The sequence below is a fragment of the Bos grunniens genome, chromosome 8, assembly GCF_055505025.1.
Source record: "Bos grunniens cultivar Pamir isolate PY7600 chromosome 8, Bosgru_T2T1.0, whole genome shotgun sequence".
Lineage (NCBI taxonomy): Eukaryota > Metazoa > Chordata > Mammalia > Artiodactyla > Bovidae > Bos > Bos grunniens.
The window spans coordinates 40,619,473-40,639,869 of NC_141172.1; the positions used below are offsets into that span (position 1 = coordinate 40,619,473).

Sequence of the window (20,397 nt, forward strand, 5' to 3'; positions counted from 1 at the left end):
AGTATTCTTCACAGAGCTAGAACAAATAATTTCACAATTTGTATGGAAATACAAAAAACCTCGAATAGCCAAAGCGATCTTGAGAAAGAAGAATGGAACTGGAGGAATCAACCTACCTGACTTCAGGCTCTGCTACAAAGACACAGTTATCAAGACAGTATGGTACTGGCACAAAGACAGAAATATTGATCAATGGAATAAAATAGAAAGCCCAGAGATAAATCCACGTACATATGGACACCTTATCTTCGACAAAGGAGGCAAGAATATACAATGGATTAAAGACAATCTCTTTAACAAGTGGTGCCGGGAAATCTGGTCAACCACTTGTAAAAGAATGAAACTGGACCACTTTCTAACACCATACACAAAAATAAACTCAAAATGGATTAAAGATCTAAACGTAAGACCAGAAACTATAAAACTCCTAGAGGAGAACATAGGCAAAACACTCTCCGACATACATCACAGCAGGATCCTCTATGAACCACCTCCCAGAATATTGGAAATAAAAGCAAAAATAAACAAATGGGACCTAATTAACCTTAAAAGCTTCTGCACATCAAAGGAAACTATTAGCAAGGTGAAAAGACAGCCTTCAGAATGGGAGAAAATAATAGCAAATGAAGCAACCGACAAACAACTAATCTCAAAAATATACAAGCATCTCCTACAGCTCAACTCCAGAAAAATAAACGACCCAATCAAAAAATGGGCCAAAGAACTAAATAGACATTTCTCCAAAGAAGACATACAGATGGCTAACAAACACATGAAAAGATGCTCAACATCACTCATTATCAGAGAAATGCAAATCAAAACCACTATGAGGTACCATTTCACACCAGTCAGAATGGCTGCGATCCAAAAGTCTACAAATAATAAATGCTGGAGAGGGTGTGGAGAAAAGGGAACCCTCTTACACTGTTGGTGGGAATGCAAACTAGTACAGCCACTATGGAGAACAGTGTGGAGATTCCTTAAAAAACTGGAAATAGAACTGCCTTATGATCCAGCAACCCCACTGCTGGGCATACACACAGAGGAAACCAGAAGGGAAAGAGACACGTGTACCCCAATGTTCATCGCAGCACTGTTTATAATAGCCAAGACATGGAAGCAACCTAGATGTCCATCAGCAGATGAATGGATAAGAAAGCTGTGGTACATATACACAATGGAGTATTACTCAGCCATTAAAAAGAATACATTTGAATCAGTTCTAATGAGGTGGATGAAACTGGAGCCTATTATACAGAGTGAAGTAAGCCAGAAGGAAAAACATAAATACAGTATTCTAACGCATATATATGGAATTTAGAAAGATGGTAACAATAACCCGGTGTATGAGACAGCAAAAGAGACACTGATGTATAGAACAGTCTTATGGACTCTGTGGGAGAGGGAGAGGGTGGGAAGATTTGGGAGAATGGCAATGAAACATGTAAAATATCATGTAGGAAACGAGTTGCCAGTCCAGGTTCGATGCATGATGCTGGATGCTTGGGGCTGGTGCACTGGGACGGCCCAGAGGGATGGTATGGGGAGGGAGGAGGGAGGAGGGTTCGGGATGGGGAACACATGTATACCTGTGGCGGATTCATTTTTATATTTAGCAAAACTAATACAATTATGTAAAGTTTAAAAAATAAAATAAAATTGGAAGAATAAAAAATATATATATATATATATATTGTTGTTCAGTCATTAAGTCATGTCTGACTCTTTGTGACTCCATGGACTGCAACACACCAGGGTTCCCTGTCCTTCGCTATCTCCCACAGTTTGCTCAAATTCATATGCCTTGAGTCAGTGCCATCTAACCATCTCATCCTCTGCTGCCTGCTTCTCCTTTTGTCTTTAATCTTTCCCAGCATCAGGGTCTTTTCCAATGTGTCTACTCTTTGCATCAGGTGGCCAAAGTATTAGCATCAGTCCTTCCAATGAATATTCAGAATTTATTTCCTTTAGGATTGACTAATTTGATCTCCTTGCTGTCCAAGGGACTTTTAAGAGTCTTCTCCAGCTCCAAAATTCAAAAGCATCCTATATTATATATATTCTTTTTCAGATTCTTTCCATTATAGGTTATCACAAGATATCGAATATAGTTTCCTGTGCTGTATAGTAGGACTTTGTTATTTATCTGTTTTATATATAATTGTGTGCATCTCTTATTCCCAAACTCTTTATCCCTCCTGCTCCTATCCCTCCCTTCCCTCTTTGGTAATCATAAATTTGTTTCCTGTGTCTCAGTCTGTTTCTGGTTTGTATATAAGTTTATTTGTATGATATTTTTTTAGATTCCACATATAAGTGGTATCTTATGATGTTTATTTTTCTCCATAAAAAACTGCTTTGTTTTCGCCGTATTTGTTTATTTGTGAATGAAAGCCTAATATCAATCTCTCTGAGCTCCATTTCTGCCTGCTAACTGTTCCACTGGCTCACGGTGAAGCCCATTTACTCAGCAGGGTGCACATACATTTAAACCATTACATTCACAGAGATGAAATTTTATTATCATTTTAATGAAAACACTCAGCTCCTCGTGGGTTTATTTTTGCCTTTCCAAATAGGGTAAGAGCATAAAGAGCTGGTGGTAACTTGGTAGTAAAGTGACTTCAGGATGGTGTGTGTTCATTCATGGAGAATCACGGTTGCCTTTCCTAATCCCCTGGCTTTCTCTCTCACTGTCTGTCTCCCAGCACCCGGGTGACTGCCTCCTGTCAGATCCTAGTCCCGCCCTTTAATTCATCCCGCTTGCATTTCATCTTCCTTAATCACTGTTTTCATCACATCACTCCCTTGCTCAGAAACCCCCGAGGGCTCTTTATTTCCCACCACATCAAATCTAAATGCAGCGGCCTGCTTTCAAGGCTTCTCCTAATCTATTCTTTCCTTGCGTCTCCAGCTTTATTTCCTTTGCCAGATGTGGTTCTGGTTCCTGTGGTTTAGAGATAATGGAATTTTTGTACACACTCACACACAAAACTGGAAATCTATCTATCATTTTCCTTAAGCACAGTTCAGCCTAGTTTCCGTACGCAAAGCACACATCAGCAGTGATGGCTCACCTCCCTCCCAGCCCTCCTCGCCCCAGGCCATGTGAGCGAGATGGAGGGGTCCTCTGGGGGAAGTGTGCGGAGGAAAACAGCTTATACCCCACTCTCTCTCCATACCCAAAGATGACTGTTCACTGGAGTGGTTTGTGAAAAGCACTGCCATGTTGACAAGACAGGCAGAATGCAAGCAGCTAAGAAGGCAATCTTGAAAGATACGTAATTTCAAATCAGAAAGATCTGGTTCAGGAACGTGGAAAGAGGTACACCTGGATAAGGTAAAGCTCAGCAGATCATGAAACCTCCAAAAAAGATGGTGGTGAAGTTGGTAAAGGAGATTCAAGAATAGGTTTACCTATTGGAATAGGTTTATCACATCTGTGAATATCATTTATTTTCTTTCAACTTTGTATTTATTATGGGATGTGTGTTTGTTGTTTGCTTTTCTGTAACTATTTCAGGAAGTCCTGGCTCTTCCACTTAATAGCAGTATGATTTGGGGCAATTTTCTTTAGCCATAAAGTGGAGGTAATAATGCTACCTAGTACATGGGGTTGTTGTGAGGACTAAATAATATAGTTAAAAAGCAAAGAACATGAAGTCCAAGACCAAAATAGCAGCCATTATTCCTATCACCATTATTATTATAAGTACACATAAGCTGCTCTTCATTTGAGCAGCTGCTAAAATTCCACCTTCTCTCAAAATACCTTCAGTTTAGTTTAGCAAACATTAGCTGAACACTCAGTGGATGTCAGGCACTGATGCAACGCTGATGAAACCAGAGGCAAGAAACTGAATTTGTCCTTGAGTGGCTTGTCTTCCAGTAGCGGAGGCAAACCCATGAGCAGATTATTTCAGCTTAAGGTTTGGCTGTCTGGCACAGTCATTACTAGCCATGAGTGACTATTCAGCACTTAAAATGTGGCTGGTCCGAAATAAGATGTTCTCTACATGTAAAAAACACAGTGGAGTTTGAAGGCTTGAAACGGTAAAAGAATGTGAAATAGCTAATAGACAATTTTTAGTATGATACTATCTGTTGAAATGATAACATTCTGGATTGTGTGTGTGTTAGTCACTCAGTCGTGTCAGACTCTTTGCAACCCTGTGGACTGTAACCCACAAGCCTCCTCTGTCCATGGGATTTCCCAGGGAAGAATACTGGGGTGGGTTGCCATTTCCTTCTCCAGGGGAATCTTCCCAACCCCAGGGATTGAATCTGGGTCTCCTGCATTGCAGGCAGATTCTATACCATCTAAGTCACCAGGGAAGCTCTGGATATGCTGGGCTAAATAAAATACTTAAAATTAATTTCACTTGTTTCTTTTTAATTTTTAAAAACTGTGCTATTAAATACATGTGGCCCCTGTTAGGTTTCTCTTGGACAGCACTTGGTCTAAGATGATACAGTGGAGATTCAAACGGGATGCAGCGGGGAAGCATGCCACAGAGCCTGGGATTGAAGGAAGGCTGCCTGGAGGAGCAGATGCATCCTGAGCCGAGTCAAAGATGGACAGAGGTTATCCAGGCAATAACAAATCTAAAGGGCATTCCAGATGGAGGTAACAGGAAGGTGTGGAAAGGCTTGTGTTTATGGAGTGCTGGAGGCAGTTGGTTATTCCACAAGATAAAGGATTGTGAGTTGGGAAACTGGAAGATAAAGCTACCAGGGAAGTGAAATCTAATTTTCCCATCATTTAAGATCCAGTTGTCATTAAATGCTCTGGTTCTTGTCTTATGCTTGAGGTCTGATTATGTCTCCACTATTGTTAGCAGTTTTGGACTATCAGCAATGGAGAGTTGGAAGGTCATGTCCCAGAGGACAGGACCAATAATGTGAAGGTGCCGCTTGGAAGGCAGGATGCCATTTTTCCCTCGGCAGTAGTCTGAAAGATGGGAAGGCAGCCTAAGATTGCCATCTCGAGTGTAAGACTGATGAATGAGAATCAGATAGGAAGGTCAGAGCTTTTGATTTGTTCTCATTCATTGGGTTCAAGGAGAGTATACATGGTTGCATTCACGCTCATCTACCTGTCAATGAATTTCAGGAGGATTCCTCCTCCAATAAATTCCCACCAATATGGAATATAATCATTCATCAGATTATATTAATTTGCAAGCATATTATACCACTCTATCACAAATCACCCTTAGGTCTTCTGCCATTAGTAACAAATTATTAACATGGATATTCAGTAGGTCATGGAAGAGGAGTAGCAAAAGAAGACTTGGAAGCCTAAGTGGATGGAGGAGCTGGAGAGTTAGAGAGCACGTTCCATCTTACAGTTTTCCCTTGTCCCCAGATACTATCTGGGAAATTTCTGTGCATTGGTTCTTGTTCTGTTTTTGGAACCACTAGGATAATAAATCAAATCTCTCTTTCTCATGACAGCCACTTGGAAAATTTGAAGAGCATTTTACATCTTCCCCTTAATTCTTCTTTTCAATGGATTAAAGCTCTTCATCTCCTTTGGCTGTTAATCATAGAATCCTCTGGTTCTCTCCCAGAGGGAGAAAACCAGACTCTCCAGAAAACTGTACTTTTGTGTACCTCTCCTAGCTGAACACAACATTCCAAGATTTGTCCAAATATCAAAATGTAAAGTGGGCTTATGACCTACCTCCACTTCTTCAGAGAGGCCTCAGTTGTGGTTGGTTGGCAGTCACTTGAGACTTCAGATCCAGAGCAGAACTTGGTTGATAAGAAAAAGCCCTGTTATTCTCACAGACTTGGAAAACAAGCTTATGGTTGCCAGGGGAAAGGATGCGGGGAAGGGATAGCTGAGGATTTGGGGATGGACATGTACATATTGCCATGTTTAAAATGGATAAGCGACAAGGACCTACTGTATAGCACATGGAACTCTGCTCAATGTTATGTGGCAGCCTGGATGGGAGGGAGTCTGGGGGGGAATGGACAACTTATGTATGTATGGCTGTGTCCCTTCGCTGTTCACCTGAAACTGTCACAACATGGTTTGTTAATCATCTATACCCCAATACAATATAAAAAGTTTTTAAAAAGAAAAAGCTCTGTTTTTTCTCACTGCATGTTATTGACTTATCTAACACTTCTGGACCTTTTTCTTTTTTTTCTTTTTAAAGAAGATGTGATGACTTCTCTGGTTATAGAAATAAATTTTGGGAAAAGTGGAAAATGTGAACAAGCAAAATGACCATTATTAACAGGTTGATATGTATAAACCAATTGTTTATAGCATAGGGATGGATATGTATTATGGATGGCATTTTGCAATAATGCTGAACTGTCCTCTGTGAACATGTTTCATATAACATTTTTATAGTCATATCAAAATTTTACAGACTAGTCAACTAGTCCTCTGCTGTTGGACATTTAGGTTGTGATTTTTTTGTCATTATGATTAATGCTTTAATAAACATCCATGAACCTAAATTAAAAAAATTATTGAATTATAGTTGATTTACAGTATTGTTAATTTGTACAGCAAAGTGATTCAGTTATATATATGTCGAGATATATATATATATATATTCTTCAGATTCTTTTCAATTATAGGTTATTATAAGATATTGAATATAGTTCCTTATGTATTTGCTGTATACTCAGTCACATCAAACTCTTTGCCACCCCATGGACTCTAGCCCATCAGGCTCCTCTGTCCATGGGATTCTCCAGGTAAGAACACTGGAGTGGGTTGCCATTCTCTTTTCCAGGGGATCTTCCCAACCCAGGGATTGAACCCCCGTCTCCTGAATTGCAGGCAGATTCTTTACCGTCTGAGGCTATACAGTAAATCCTTATTGCTTATCTATTTTATATAAGGTAGTGTAAATCTATTCATTTCAAACTCCTAATCCATCCCTCTTCCACACTCTTTCCCTTTCGGTAACTGTAAGTTTGTTTTCTATGTCTGTGAATCAAGAACATAAATATATTTACATTTTTTGTTAAGGTGAATTCCTAGAAGTGAAATTACTGGACTAAAAGATATAATATTTAAAATTTAGTTTGTATAAGTCATACTGTCTTCTAGAAATACTGTACTAGTGTGGATGTATTATCAGCAACAGCAAGAATACCGATTTCTCTACACACTTGCACTCATAAAAATGTTTGACAGTTTGAAGAACAAAAACAAGTAATATTTTGTTGTTTTAATTTGCATTTTAATAAGAGAGTGAACATTTTTTTCACTTGTCTATTGCCATCTTCTTTTGGAGAATTAACTTTTCATACCAGTTTCCATTTTTCTACTAGGGCATTTTTATTTTTTCTTAATGGCTTTATGGCTTGGAGTAGTTATTTTAGTGCAAAGAATATTTATCTCCCCCAATTTTCTCAGTTTATTTGCTTTTTGGCTTTTTATTTCATTATAAGTAGATGCATTCTATCAGATGCATTCTATCAGATTCTATCTAAGTCTTCTATCAGATTATTCTTGATTTATAGAAAAATTATTTGTGTGTGTATGTGTTATTTAACTGGTGAGCTTACTAAGCATTCATACTCATTTGAAATGTTTTTTAACTTACATTTGAATTTCATATCTATTTTTGTCTTATTGTGCTAGCTAGAAATTCAAGGACAATGATATATAATAGCGGTGATAATGGACATCCTTGTTTGTGACTTTATTAGGAATACCTTAACGTTTAATTATTAAGCATGATACTGGCTTTTGTTTGAGATATGTATCAAGACAAATATGCATTTGCTAAGTAAATGTCAATTTATTCAGCTATTTTTACAATTTAAAAGGATAATTTCTGAATTTTATCAAATATATTTTAGTATCTGTTTATATGAATGTGGTCTCTCCCTCGTGAGCTCTCTTTCTCTAGAAACAATTGCAAATTTAGAGAAGAGTTGTGACTATAATACAAATAACTATTTTTCTGGAACCATTTGAGAGTTTGTGGCTGACATAATAGTCACAAACTCTAAGTACCTTGTGTATATTTCCTACAAACCAGAAATATTCTCTTGCATTATCAAAGTACAGCCACCAAAACTAAACACTGAAACATTGCTAACATCTAATATGTAGATTCCATTCAAGTTCTGTCATATGTTCCAACCACATCCTGATAATACCCAGTTCAGAATCACATGCTACCCATACAAAAAAGTATACACACGTTTATAGCAGCATTATTCATAACAGTCCAAAAATGGGAACAACCCCAGATGTCTATCAATTGATGAATAGATAAACAAAATGTGTTAGCTCCATGTAATGGAATTTTATTCAGCCAAAAGAAAGAATGAAGTGCAATCATATGCTCTACCTCTGAGTGACAATATTATGCTCAATGAAAGAAGCCAGTTATTATATTAATACAAAAGATCACATATTATGTGATTCCATTTATATGAAAGGCCAAGAATGGGAAAATCCGTAGACTGAAAGTAGATTAGTGTTCCTAGGGATTGGGGGATATTGGGAGAGGGAATAGGGGTGACTACTACTGGGCACAAGGCTTCTTTTTTGGGGTGATAAAAGTGTTTTTAAGTGGTGGTGATGGTTGCACATCTCTGAACATTGTAAAAAGAACATCAAAGCGTGTACTTTATAAGGGTGAAATTTATGTGTTATGAATTTTATCTTCATGAAGCTGTTATTAAAGAAAATACTTGTATTTGCACTTACTTATCATGTCCCCTTGGTCTCCTCAATATGGAACAGTGGTTCAGTCTTTTTCTAGGCTTTATTGACCTTGACAGTTTTGAAAATTATGGGCCAATTATTTTGTAGGTTATTCTCAATTTTAGATTGTCTGATATTTCCCCATGATTACATTCAGCTTATGCATCAGAGCTGGAAATCTCACAGAAGGAATACTGTGTTCTTTGCATTGTATCTTATCATGTGATACATGATTTTGATTTGTCCCATTACCAATGATGTTCAATTTGATCAGTTGATTAAGATGTTATCTGTCAGGTTTCTCTCCTATAAACTTATTATTCCTTTCCCTACTGAATAATTTTATTTTATGGAAAGTTACTTTGGAAGGGTATAAAAATCCATTCATCGTCAAAGTTGTATTCATTTATTAGTATGAACCTATGTTTTAACATTTAATTTGCCATGTTATGATTTGTTACTAAAATTACCTTTTTGATGTCAGTTTACCCAGATTTGACCCATGGATCTTCTCAAATTGGCATTCTATGTCCTTTTAGTATATCCCCTTCATGGTGTGAGTAATTCCAAATGATTCTCTGGTGTAAGAAAATGCTCCAGTTTGTTTTGTGTTCTGCTTTCTCCAGCGCTAGAATCAGCCATTTTCCCAAGAAGCTCTGGTCCCTCTTAGAAGAAAATGCTACTTAGAAACCAAGAGTTGGTCTCTAAAGAATTCTCTCTGATTTGAAGGGTTTCACTGCTTCACATCCTTCTCAGTGGACTGAGCTAAAGAATATACGTAAATTCCTATATATGTACACTCTCTTATGTCTGTGTGGTTCTCTATGTTATTAATATCTGTATCTATCAATGGCAACCCACTCCAGTACTCTCGCCTGGAAAGTTCCATGGACAGAGGAGCCTTGTAGGCTACAGTCCATGGAGTCGCAAAGAGTCGGACATGACTGAGCGACTTCGCTCACTCACTCACTCATCCATCCATCCATATATTGAAAGCCATGATTTTATAGTGATCAGTCAGTTCAGTTCAGTCGCTCGGTTGTGTCTGACTCTTTGCGACCCCATGAATCGCAGCACGCCAGGCCTCCCTGTCCATCACCAACTCCCGGAGTTCACTCAGACTCACATCCATCGAGTCAGTGATGCCATCCAGCCATCTCATCCTCTGTCGTCCCCTTCTCCTCCTGCCCCCAATCCCTCCCAGCATCAAGGTCTTTTCCAATGAGTCAACTCTTCGCATGAGGTGGCCAAAGTACTGGAGTTTCAGTTTTAGCATCAGTCCTTCCAAAGAACACCCAGGACTGATCTCCTTTAGAATGGACTAGTTGGATCTCCTTGCAGTCCAAGGAACTCTCTCAAGAGTCTTCTCCAACACCACAGTTCAAAAGCATCAATTCTTTGGCGCTCAGCTTTCTTCACAGTCCAACTCTCACGTCCATACATGACCACTGGAAAAACCATAGCCTTGACTGGACAGACCTTTGTTGGCAAAGTAATGTCTCTGCTTTTGCATATGCTATCTAGGTTGGTGATAACTTTCCTTCCAAGGAGTAAGCGTCTTTTAATTTCATGGCTGCAATCACCATCTGCAGTCATTTTGGAGCCCCCCAAAAATAAAGTCATCCACTGTTTCCCCATCTATTTGCCATGAAGTGATGGGACCAGATGCCAATGATCTTCGTTTTCTGAATGCTGAGCTTTAAGCCAACTTTTTCACTCTCCTCTTTCACCTTCATCAAGAGGCTCTTTAGTTCCTCTTCACTTTCTGCCATAAGGGTGGTGTCATCTGCATATCTGAGGTTATTGATATTTCTCCCGGCAATCTTGATTCCAGCTTGTGCTTCTTTATAGTGATACTTTTACTTTAATCCAACTCAGTAGTTTGAGGTTTCTGCCTTTCCAGATTTGTATATCCATCCTCTGAGAGTAAGAAATCTGACCTTTATTATCCTTAAGAGTGTTACATATGTGATAAAATTCTTGTGTAAAACCAGTCTTCTGTTTAGCCCCACTCCTGCCTCCCCTGTGTTTGCCCTTCTTGCAGCACTCAAGAGCTAATCTACACCCATCTATTCCTGGCCCTAGATGCTGGCTTTTGGGCTGAGTAAGTCAGAAAGGAAAGAGGGGTATGATGAGAAGGAGAAGAAAGTCATTTTTATTTTTTGGCTTATAACTTAGTGAATTATATTAATAGATTTTTACTAATATTGACTCACTCTTGCACTTTCGTAATGTGCCTTGCTTTGATTTTTTTCCACTCTTAAGATTTCTTAATAATTTGTTTTGCTGATCTGCAAAAGCCATGGCATGCTAAAAATTTTCTTAGGCATTCCTTTAATTTTATTTATTTTTTTATTTCTACAGGGGAATACATGGCTTCCTCCTGACTTCTTTGCATTTTCCCAGTACCTTTGATTTTGGAAATACTATGAGAATGATGGCTACATTTTTTCAGTGTTGGAAATTCCTGGTATGTCTCAGAAGCAAGGAATCACAGGATATCTACTTTTCAGTGGTGAGTATGCCTCTCACAAAAGCCACACCATTATTTATAATACCCTAATTTTTTTCATAGAAACAGAACAGGGATTCTCAACATTTCCTGAAATTTCAAAAACTCAGAAAAAGATTTCAAAAAAAAAAAAAAAGAATATTCAACTAAATATTCATTTGTTAGCCCAGCACTGGAAGGGACCAGCCCTAAAGAATAACTGGTGAGTAAATCAACACCAATACCACTATTATTCATCTCCTTCATACCAGCCTAACCCAAAAGAATTTCTTGGCACCTACAAGAAGGTTAATTGAAAAGATAAATCTACTCTGGGAAGCATTTGTATTTTAAGGACAGATGGAATTGGGGAAGTGCCATGCTGACATCTATCATTCTACAAATCATAATTATTGTCAGTGACCCGAAACCTGGCGCATGTTATGATGGTTAAATAATGTCCATAGTTTTGCTCTCCAGGAATGCTTTTGTCCCCGACCTGATCATTATCATGCTTCTTGGGTCTTTTAGGCCTAAAATGTGTAAGCTGCTTATATTTATCTGGGTAGCTGGTTAATTTTGGTGGCAGCCACCTTGCAGGTATGATTTTTCTTCCACTGACAGAAAACAAAGCCTGGAATCCTATCTTTTTTTTCTCTAAAGCATAGTTTTATTTTTTGATTGGAGTATAATTGCATTATAATGTTGTTTCTGCTGTACAATGAAGTGAATCAGCATGTGTATACATGTATCACCCCCTTCTTGGAACTCCCTCCCACCCACCCTTAAATCCTACCCATCTAGTTCATCACAGAGCACGAAGCTAAGAATCCTGTGCTTTAAAGCATGTGTATCTATTTTATACATGCTTTCATTATTTATACTTTCTTCCTCATCTCCCGCTAACCCTCCCACCAGTCCTATTTAAAGGAAATATTTATTATGTATGTAGTTGCCATTGTTTAGTCGCTAAGTCGTATTTGACTCTTTTGTGTCCCCATGGACAAAAGTTCAACAGGCTCCTCTGTCCATGGGATTCTTCAGGCAAGAATACTGCCGTGGGTTGCCATTTCCTTCTCTAGAGCATCTTCCTGACACAGGGATAGAATCCCTGTCTCCTGCACTGGCAGGTGGGTTCCTTACCACTAAGCCACCAGGGAAGCCCATTATGTATGAAGAGTCCTCAGTGAAGATCTATATATGCCCATGTGTCTTTGTGCACATACATATATTTCCACAGTACATGTATTTGGTTCACTTTAGTCACTCAGTCGTGTCTGACTCTTTATGACCCCATGGACTGCAGCACACCAGGCCTCTCTGTCCATCCCCAACTCCCAGAGTTAGTAAACTCATGTCCATTGAGTCGGTGATGCCATCCAACCATCTCATCCTCTGCGGTCCCCTTCTCCTCCTGCCCTCAATCTTTCCCAGCATCAGGGTCTTTTCCAATGAGTCAGTTCTTCGCATCACGTGGCCAAAGTATTAGCATTTCAGTTGCAACATCAGTCCTTCCAATGAATATTCAGCACTGATTTCCTTTAGGATGGACTGGTTGGATGGACTCCTTGCAGTCCAAGGGACTCTCAAGAGTCTTCTCCAACACCATAGTTCAAAAGCATCAACATTTATCCTTATGTCCTGATCATAATTATCATCAGTATTATGTATGATAGTGCTTTAACAACATACTAAAAAGAAACCATCATCTCTGGGCGGCGCGGGAGGATGTTCAAGATACATATTTATGAGTGAGTGACTGTGTATGTGTAAAGGTAAAGAAAAGCAGGGAAGGGTCTGCAGGGATACACACTGGATTTGGTATGGTTACCTCGAAAAGATGTGAGATTGAGAAGAAGTTAACAAAATGGGACTTTTTCTTTACTAAAAATCTGTACAGTTTGAATTTTGAATCATGAGTATGAATTAATTTTATAATTTTTAAATAAATTTGCACTGTCCAAGTTGCACACGCAGAGCTATCTCATATGATGTCAGTCCAACAGTGACCAAACGCATAGCAGACAAACAGCAGTTACCAGAATATATGAATCGTTGTAGACAGAATCATTATTAAATAGTTATTGTTTTCCTGATGAAAGTGACTTCAATTGTTGATAGAAGATGAAATAGAATCAAGACACTTGATAGGTATTCCAGTTGCTACAAAACAAACCACTCCTGTGGCTTAATGATAGGGTTTATTTTGCTCACAGATTTGCAGTTTGGGTGGGGCGGAGTCAGGGTGTGATAGAGACATTTTGTCTCTGTTTTACTGGACATCAGGTGGGATGACTGGAAGGCTGAAGGCAGAATCATCTGAAGGGCACTCACGTGTCTGGCAGCTGACGCTGACTGTTGTCTGGGATGTGGCTGGAAAACCTCCATGTGGCCCTTCCATACAGCTGCTCATCTTCCCCGCAATATGGTGACCAGGTTCCAAAGGTGAGTGTCCCAAGAGAGAGTTGGGTGAAAGCTGTGTCAACTTTTTTAACTTAACCTCCAAAGTTACAGAGATCACTTTCTTCACATTCTGTTCATCAAGGGAAAAAAGGTAAAATGAACTCTATCTCTTGCTGGGCAAGTAGCAAGTTCTACGAGAGCACATGGGACTGGAAATACTAACGTGGCCATTTTTGGAAAATACAACCTGGCCCAGTAAGGCCTCTCTTTACTGACGTGGTCTGCACTACACAGCCGCAGAGCAAAGACGGAAAACAGCCCAGAGCTGCTTGCCTGCCCAGCTGATTGTGAGTGTTGCAACTTTACCTTTACTCTGGAAACCATATTCATGCATTGTGAGAGCTGTGAATTCTTATGTAAGGAACCAAAAGAATTTCAGTATTGTAGTATTATTCATGCTTAGCACAGCCATAGTTTTTAAATCAGCTTTCCTGAGTACTGTCAACTTTATCGTAGCCTAAAAGGCAGATTGACACTTTATAGGGACAAAGTCTATTTTTATTGATTGGATTCAGGAAACTGGTGTATTATTTTTGCCTCTGAGCTTACTTCTCAAATACAACAAAAGAGCCCAGAAAGGAGATTCATGAAAATGTATGGTTTGCAACACAATTTCAAATATTCTCCTTAAATGCACTTTGGTGTTCTTATAACCTACCAGCCACACTTTATTCAAGTCTATGTTAAGTTTAATATGTGAAAAGTCAGACGCATTTATCATTTTCTATTAAGGTTCATTAAGGATTCACTTGGATCCCTAGTGTCCTCGGTTCCCACTGAGGCATGCACACAAGAAAACGTATTAACAGTGGACTAATCACCAGGTATGTATAGATTACCCATAGAGTAGCACTTAGAGAATGGTCAGGAAACATCCAATTAATGGAGCCTACTAGGTTCACATCTCCCTTTATTTTACGATATGAATTATTAGCCCCAAATCAGCAGTAAATTAGATCTGCAGGGATTCTAATTTTTAGAAACTCTATTACTATTAATTTTTATTTCTTTGAACATAACCAAGTTCTTCTCTCATTTAAGAAGATGTAGTCATCATGTAACAAAAGTCTTATAAACTAAGCTCTTTTGGTGATTGACATGTGAAAAATAAAAGAAAAACAGAGTTTCACACTGCCTTTTAAAGTGTGAAAAAACAGTCTTTATTCATGGTTGGATAAATCAGTCAAAGTGAATTTTAACAAAGTTTTGCCCCCAAATATTTTCTTGTTTAGACTGAAGACAGCCATGAAACATTTCTTTTAAGCTCAGTCAGCATTTCATTCTTTAGGAATTTGCTAGAGACTTAAAACTTTTTCCAGTCCTTTTTCTCCCATTACTACAATGCCAAAGTAGCAAACAAAGCAAGCTTGGTGCCCGTATCTTTCCTGAAACTGACATCATAAATGGAATTCAGATATTGTGACCACCCCCCCGCCAATGCTTACGTTTATTGATGTGTCCTTGTAAAGAACATTTACTGATATGCCCAGCTCAGACAATTATTAAAACCATCAGTTAAGTCAGTAAACCTGATTGTTCTTCAGTTCACCTGCTGCTGCTGCTGCTAAGTCGCTTCAGTTGTGTCCAACTCTGTGAGACCCCATAGACGGAAGCTCACCAGGCTCCCCCATCCCTGGGATTCTCCAGGCAAGAACACTGGAGTGGGTTGCTATTTCCTTCTCCAATGCATGAAAGTGAAAAGTGAAAGGGAAGTCGCTCAGTCGTGTCCGACTCTTAGCGACCCCATGGACTACAGCCTACCAGGCTCCTCCATCCATGGAATTTTCCAGGCAAGAGTACTGGAGTGGGGTGCCATTGCCTTCTCCTAGGGGAGCCTTTATAAAATACTAATTCTTGGACCCACTACCCCAAAATGCTGGCTCACAGGCCATGAATGAAGCCAAGAAATCCATACTCTTCAAAAGTTCCTCTTATAATTCTGGGTGTTGGCCCAGGGTGGGATTGACTGAATGGGAATATTTGCTAACTTTTGAAGTTACTTTTGTAAGGTAAGATGTTCTGCCTTGATAGAGTTTTTATAGCCCAGAACAAAGTGATATTATGCTTGAATTTCTATCCTTATTACATTTTACAATAGGAATCCAGGCTTACCCTAAACTTTTATATATTTATAGTAGAAGCTACAGCTTATAAACAAAATGGGGAAAGAAATTCTGGTTCATAAATCTCATCATTATTTTCCTCTTCAGCTTTGTGTTTGGGCTGAAATGTATTATATATATAAATGTTATATATAATGATTACTTTCATTACTTGGTAAACTTTTTCTTCTAGATCCTTCAGGCCCCTCTAGCTGGAACTCTTGAAATAAAGGAACACCTATTAACAATTAATTATGGTTAGAGGATATGAATGGGGCTTGCCTCATAAAACTGGAATTTTTTTGCGAGTAGAACCACATAGGATACAAAAATATCTACAGATAGAGGAAACAGAAGAAACAAAGGCACAGATGTTTGAAGCTGCCTGGCACACTTCAGGATGGTGAGTAGCTCAGTGTAGCCCGGATACAAGATAAATGGGAGATATCAGCGGCAGGGGTGGGGGCAAAGAATTCTGTCTTGGTTCTATTTCCCATTGTTTGGAGTGGTTTTTTGAGGAAATACGTTAAGATGGGTCTGAGTGTGCTTCTGGCCCTGAGGTTGATTAGGGCTCAGCTATTGGCAAAAGAGGAGGCAACAGAATATCAGGGTATTTTCTAGTCTTAGTCTCCATGATGTAAAGTTTGGGCGTGTGTTTTTTTGCTTGTTTATCCTTTTATAAAATATTTTTAGTTGGAGGATAATTGCTTTACAATTTTGTGTTGGTTTCTGCCATATATCTGCCCCCACCGACCCCTGCTGTATCGCTGTATTCTTGATCTTAGTGTTTTTCTTCCACAGTTCAGTTCAGTTCAGTTGCTCAGTTGTGTCCGACTCTTTGCGACCCCATGGACTGCAGCACACCAGGCCTCCCTGTCCATCACCAACTCCCAGAGTTAGTAAACTCATGTCCATTGAGTCGGTGATGCCATCCAACCATCTCATCCTCTGTTGTCCCCTTCTCCTGCCTTCAATCTTTCCCAGCATCAGGGTCTTTTCCAATGAGCCAGTTCTTTGCATCAGGTGGCCAAAGTATTGGAGCTTCAGCTTCAGCATCAGTCCTTCCAATGAATATTCAGGACTGATTTCTTTTAGGATGGACTGGTTGGATCTCCTTGCAGTCCAAGGGACTCTCAAGAGGCTTCTCCAATACCACAGTTCAAAAGCATCAATTCTTCAGCACCCAGCTTGCTTTATAGTCCAACTCTCACATCCATACATGACTACTGGAAAAACCATAGCCTTGACTAGACAGACCTTTGTTGGCAAAGTAATGTCTCTGCTTTTTAATACGCTATCTAGGTTGGTCATAACTTTCCTTCCAAGGAGCAAGCATCTTTTAATTCCATGGCTGCAGTCACCATCTGCAGTGATTTTGGGGCCCCCGAAATAAAGTCTGACACTGTTTCCCCATCTATATGCCATGAAGTGATGGGACCCAGATGTCATGACCTTAGTTTTCTAAATGTTGAGCTTTAAGCCAACTTTTCCCACTCTTCTCTGTCACTTTCATCAAGAGGCTCTTTAGTTCTTTGCTTTCTGCCATAAGGGTGGTGTCATCTGCATATCTGAGGTTATTGATATTTCTTCTGACAATCTTGATTCCAGCTTGTGCTTCATCCAGCCCAGCGTTTCTCATGATGTACTCTGCATATAAGTTAAATAAGCAGGGTGACAATATACAGCCTTGACGTACTCCTTTTCCTATTTGGAACCAGTCTGTTGTTCCATGTCCAGTTCTAACTGTTGCTTCCTGACCTGCATACAGATTTCTCAAGAGGCAGGTCAGGTGGTCCGGTATTCCCATCTCTTTAACAATTTTCCAGAGTTTGTGGTGATCCACACAGTCAAAGGCTTTGGAATAGTCAATAAAGCAGAAGTATTTGTTTTTCTTCCATACCTTCTCTTAATTTGGTATATACATTCAATGTCTTTGTCCTGGTTTTAATTCTTCCTGTGGTATCTCAGATTATAGAGTGAGATACTTGAGGGGTTCATCAGGTGCTGATCCTTTGAGAAAAGTGTTCTCCTTTGACTGCCTGTCTAGCTCTGTTGGTGGGCACTGTGGGTGGGCTTGGCTGGACCGTTATAATGAAGCAGCAAGAACTAGATGACTACAACCCAGTGTTCCACTTCTGAATTTCTGAATCAGCGATTGAGTCAAAAGGTGACTAATGAACAGTTAATCTGATGTTTTGCATTTATGGATTTCCATTTAAAAGGTGATGGCGCACAGACATTTTTTTCCTCCAGAAATCAAAGAGTTAACATAGAAATTAGATCTAGCTTCCTTTGTGGCTCAGACGGTAAAGTGTCTGCCTTCAATGCCAGAGACCCGGGTTCAATCCCTGGGTGGGGAAGATCCCCTGGAGAAGGAAACGGCAATCCACTCCAGCACTCTTGCCTGGAAAATCCCATGGACGGAGGAGCCTGATAGGCTACAGTCCATGGGGTCGCAAAGAGTCGGACACGACTGAGTGACTTCACTTCACTTCAGTTTTTACCAAGAAAGTTTACACTGATGGTCAAAACACCTGTTTTATTATATATTTAAATATTGATTAGTCTATTAATTTTTCAATTTATCAGTTTTCAGAAACAAATCCCAATAGTCTACATGCTTCAAGGAAATTTTAAAATGCATGTTTATTTCTTCAAAATTGTAATTACTGTGAAAACTCTTTTTGTTGTTCCCCTTTTTGTTGTTCCCACTATTTTGTAGTTATATCTAGTAGTCACATTTGGACAAAATATATAGGCTTCTCATTAATAGTACTTGAAGATTTTATATTTAATTACATGTGTTGTCTGTTACTTCCAAGACTTTCTTGGGGCCACATTTTAGCACTCTAAAAATGAGCTGTGTACATTGTAATCTCTGGACATTTTATGGAGCACTTTCCCTCCCAACCCCCACAAACCAAAAGCTGTTAATAAATTTACGCTGCTGCTTGGCCATTTTAGAGTCAAGAAAGTGTGGGAAGTGCATGCATGGAGGATGCAAGGCTTTGATTCTGCCAAAAGGAAAGAATAAGAACATGATAAATAAGGCAGAAGAATTGCTCTGACTGAAGATTTCAAAACTATACCTCCCTCTTCCTCTGATTTTGAACGTGGTTCCACGTACATCTGACACCCAGAATTTGGAGATGACTTTTTCTGCAGTGCCTAAAGGAGCAACAAAAGATGGATCAGGTACCTTACTATCACTTTATTTCCAATATTTTAAAATCGGTGTAGTAAGCTAACGATGTCAATTGTTACTGATGTTAGAGGGGGCATTTTTACCTAGAGATTAAGTATAAAACCTTGGAATGGTAAAATCTTTTAAAAAAATTTTCATTTTATATTGGAGCTATAGTTGATTAACAGTGCCTTAGTTTCAGGTGTACAGTCAGCAATACATGTATCTCTTTGTTTTCAAATTCTTTTCCCATTTAGGATTTTACAGACTATTGAGCAGAGTTCCCTGTGCTATAGAGTAGATCCTTGTTGGTTCTCTATTGTATATATAGCAGTGTGTATATGCTCTGATACTGTCTCCTGCATATCCACTGCCACTGTCCAGACTCCTGCCTCCTTCAAGTATCTCACTATCCTGCAGAGAATGTTCTGCCTCTCCTTCCTCCCATATTCTCCCTTCCAATAAGATCACCAATTTTATTTTTTAAAAAAGGTATGATATTAAAATTTTTAAATTTTTATTTCAATATTGTTGATTTATAATGTTTGTTTCAGGTGTACAGAAAAGTGATTCCGTTATATATATGTATACATATTCTTTTTTTAGATTTTTTTCCATTATAGGTTATTACAAGATATTGAGTATAGTTCTCTGTGCCATGCAGTTTATCTACTTTGTGCCTGTTTATTTTACATATAAATATGTATATATTTTAATCCCAAACTCCCAATGTATCCCTCTGCCCTACTTTTTCATTTTGCTAACCATGAATTTGTTTCCAAGATCTGTGAGTCTGTTTCTGTGTTATAAATAAATTCATTTGTATCATTTTTTTTAGATTCTCTGTGTAAGCAATATCATACGATATTTGTCTCTTAACTTCACTTAGTATGATAATCTATAGGTCCATCCACGTTGCTGCAAATTGCATTACTTCATTTTTTTTATGGCCAAGTAATAGTATGCTGTATATATGCACCACATCTTCTCTAGCCATTCATCTGTTGATGCACATCTAGACCGCTTCCATGTCTTGGCTGTTGTGAATAGCGCTGCAATGAACACTGGGGGCATGTATCTTTTCAGATTATGGTTTTCTTCACCTATATGCCCCAGAATGGCATCGTTGGGTCATATGGTAGTTCTACTACTAGTTTTTTTTTTTTTCACTTTTTTTTTTTTCTGATGATGGCCAGTCTGATTAGTGTGAGGTGATGGCTCATTGTAGTTTTGATTTGTATTCTCTAATAATTAGTGATGTTGAGTATCTTTTCATGTGCCTCTTAGCCAGCTGTATGGCATCTCTGGGGAAATGTCTATGCTCTTCTGCTCATTTTTGGGGTTGGGTTTTTTGATATTGAGCTGCAAAAGCTGTTTGTATATTTTGGACATTAACCCCTTGGTCACATCATTTGCAAATATTTTATCAATTCTGTGTATTTTCTTGTTTTTTTAATGATTT

General features: G+C 38.8%; 1 long non-coding RNA gene across 5 annotated transcripts in view; it reads left to right on the forward strand.

The window, feature by feature from the left end:
• Positions 1–20,397, forward strand: part of LOC147366957 (uncharacterized) — a 343,959-nt gene that overhangs the window by 298,781 nt on the left and 24,781 nt on the right. For 4 of the 5 annotated variants that reach the window (XR_015169635.1, XR_015169637.1, XR_015169638.1 and 1 more), the window contains 6 exons: positions 11,060–11,210; positions 13,473–13,631; positions 13,732–13,936; positions 14,382–14,473; positions 15,945–16,154; positions 18,716–18,946. This is a non-coding gene — a long non-coding RNA (uncharacterized LOC147366957). Of the gene's footprint in view, positions 1–11,059; positions 11,211–13,472; positions 13,632–13,731; positions 13,937–14,381; positions 14,474–15,193; positions 15,297–15,944; positions 16,155–18,715; positions 18,947–20,397 lie in introns of those variants that run through there. The other variant, XR_015169636.1, reaches the window with a different exon arrangement.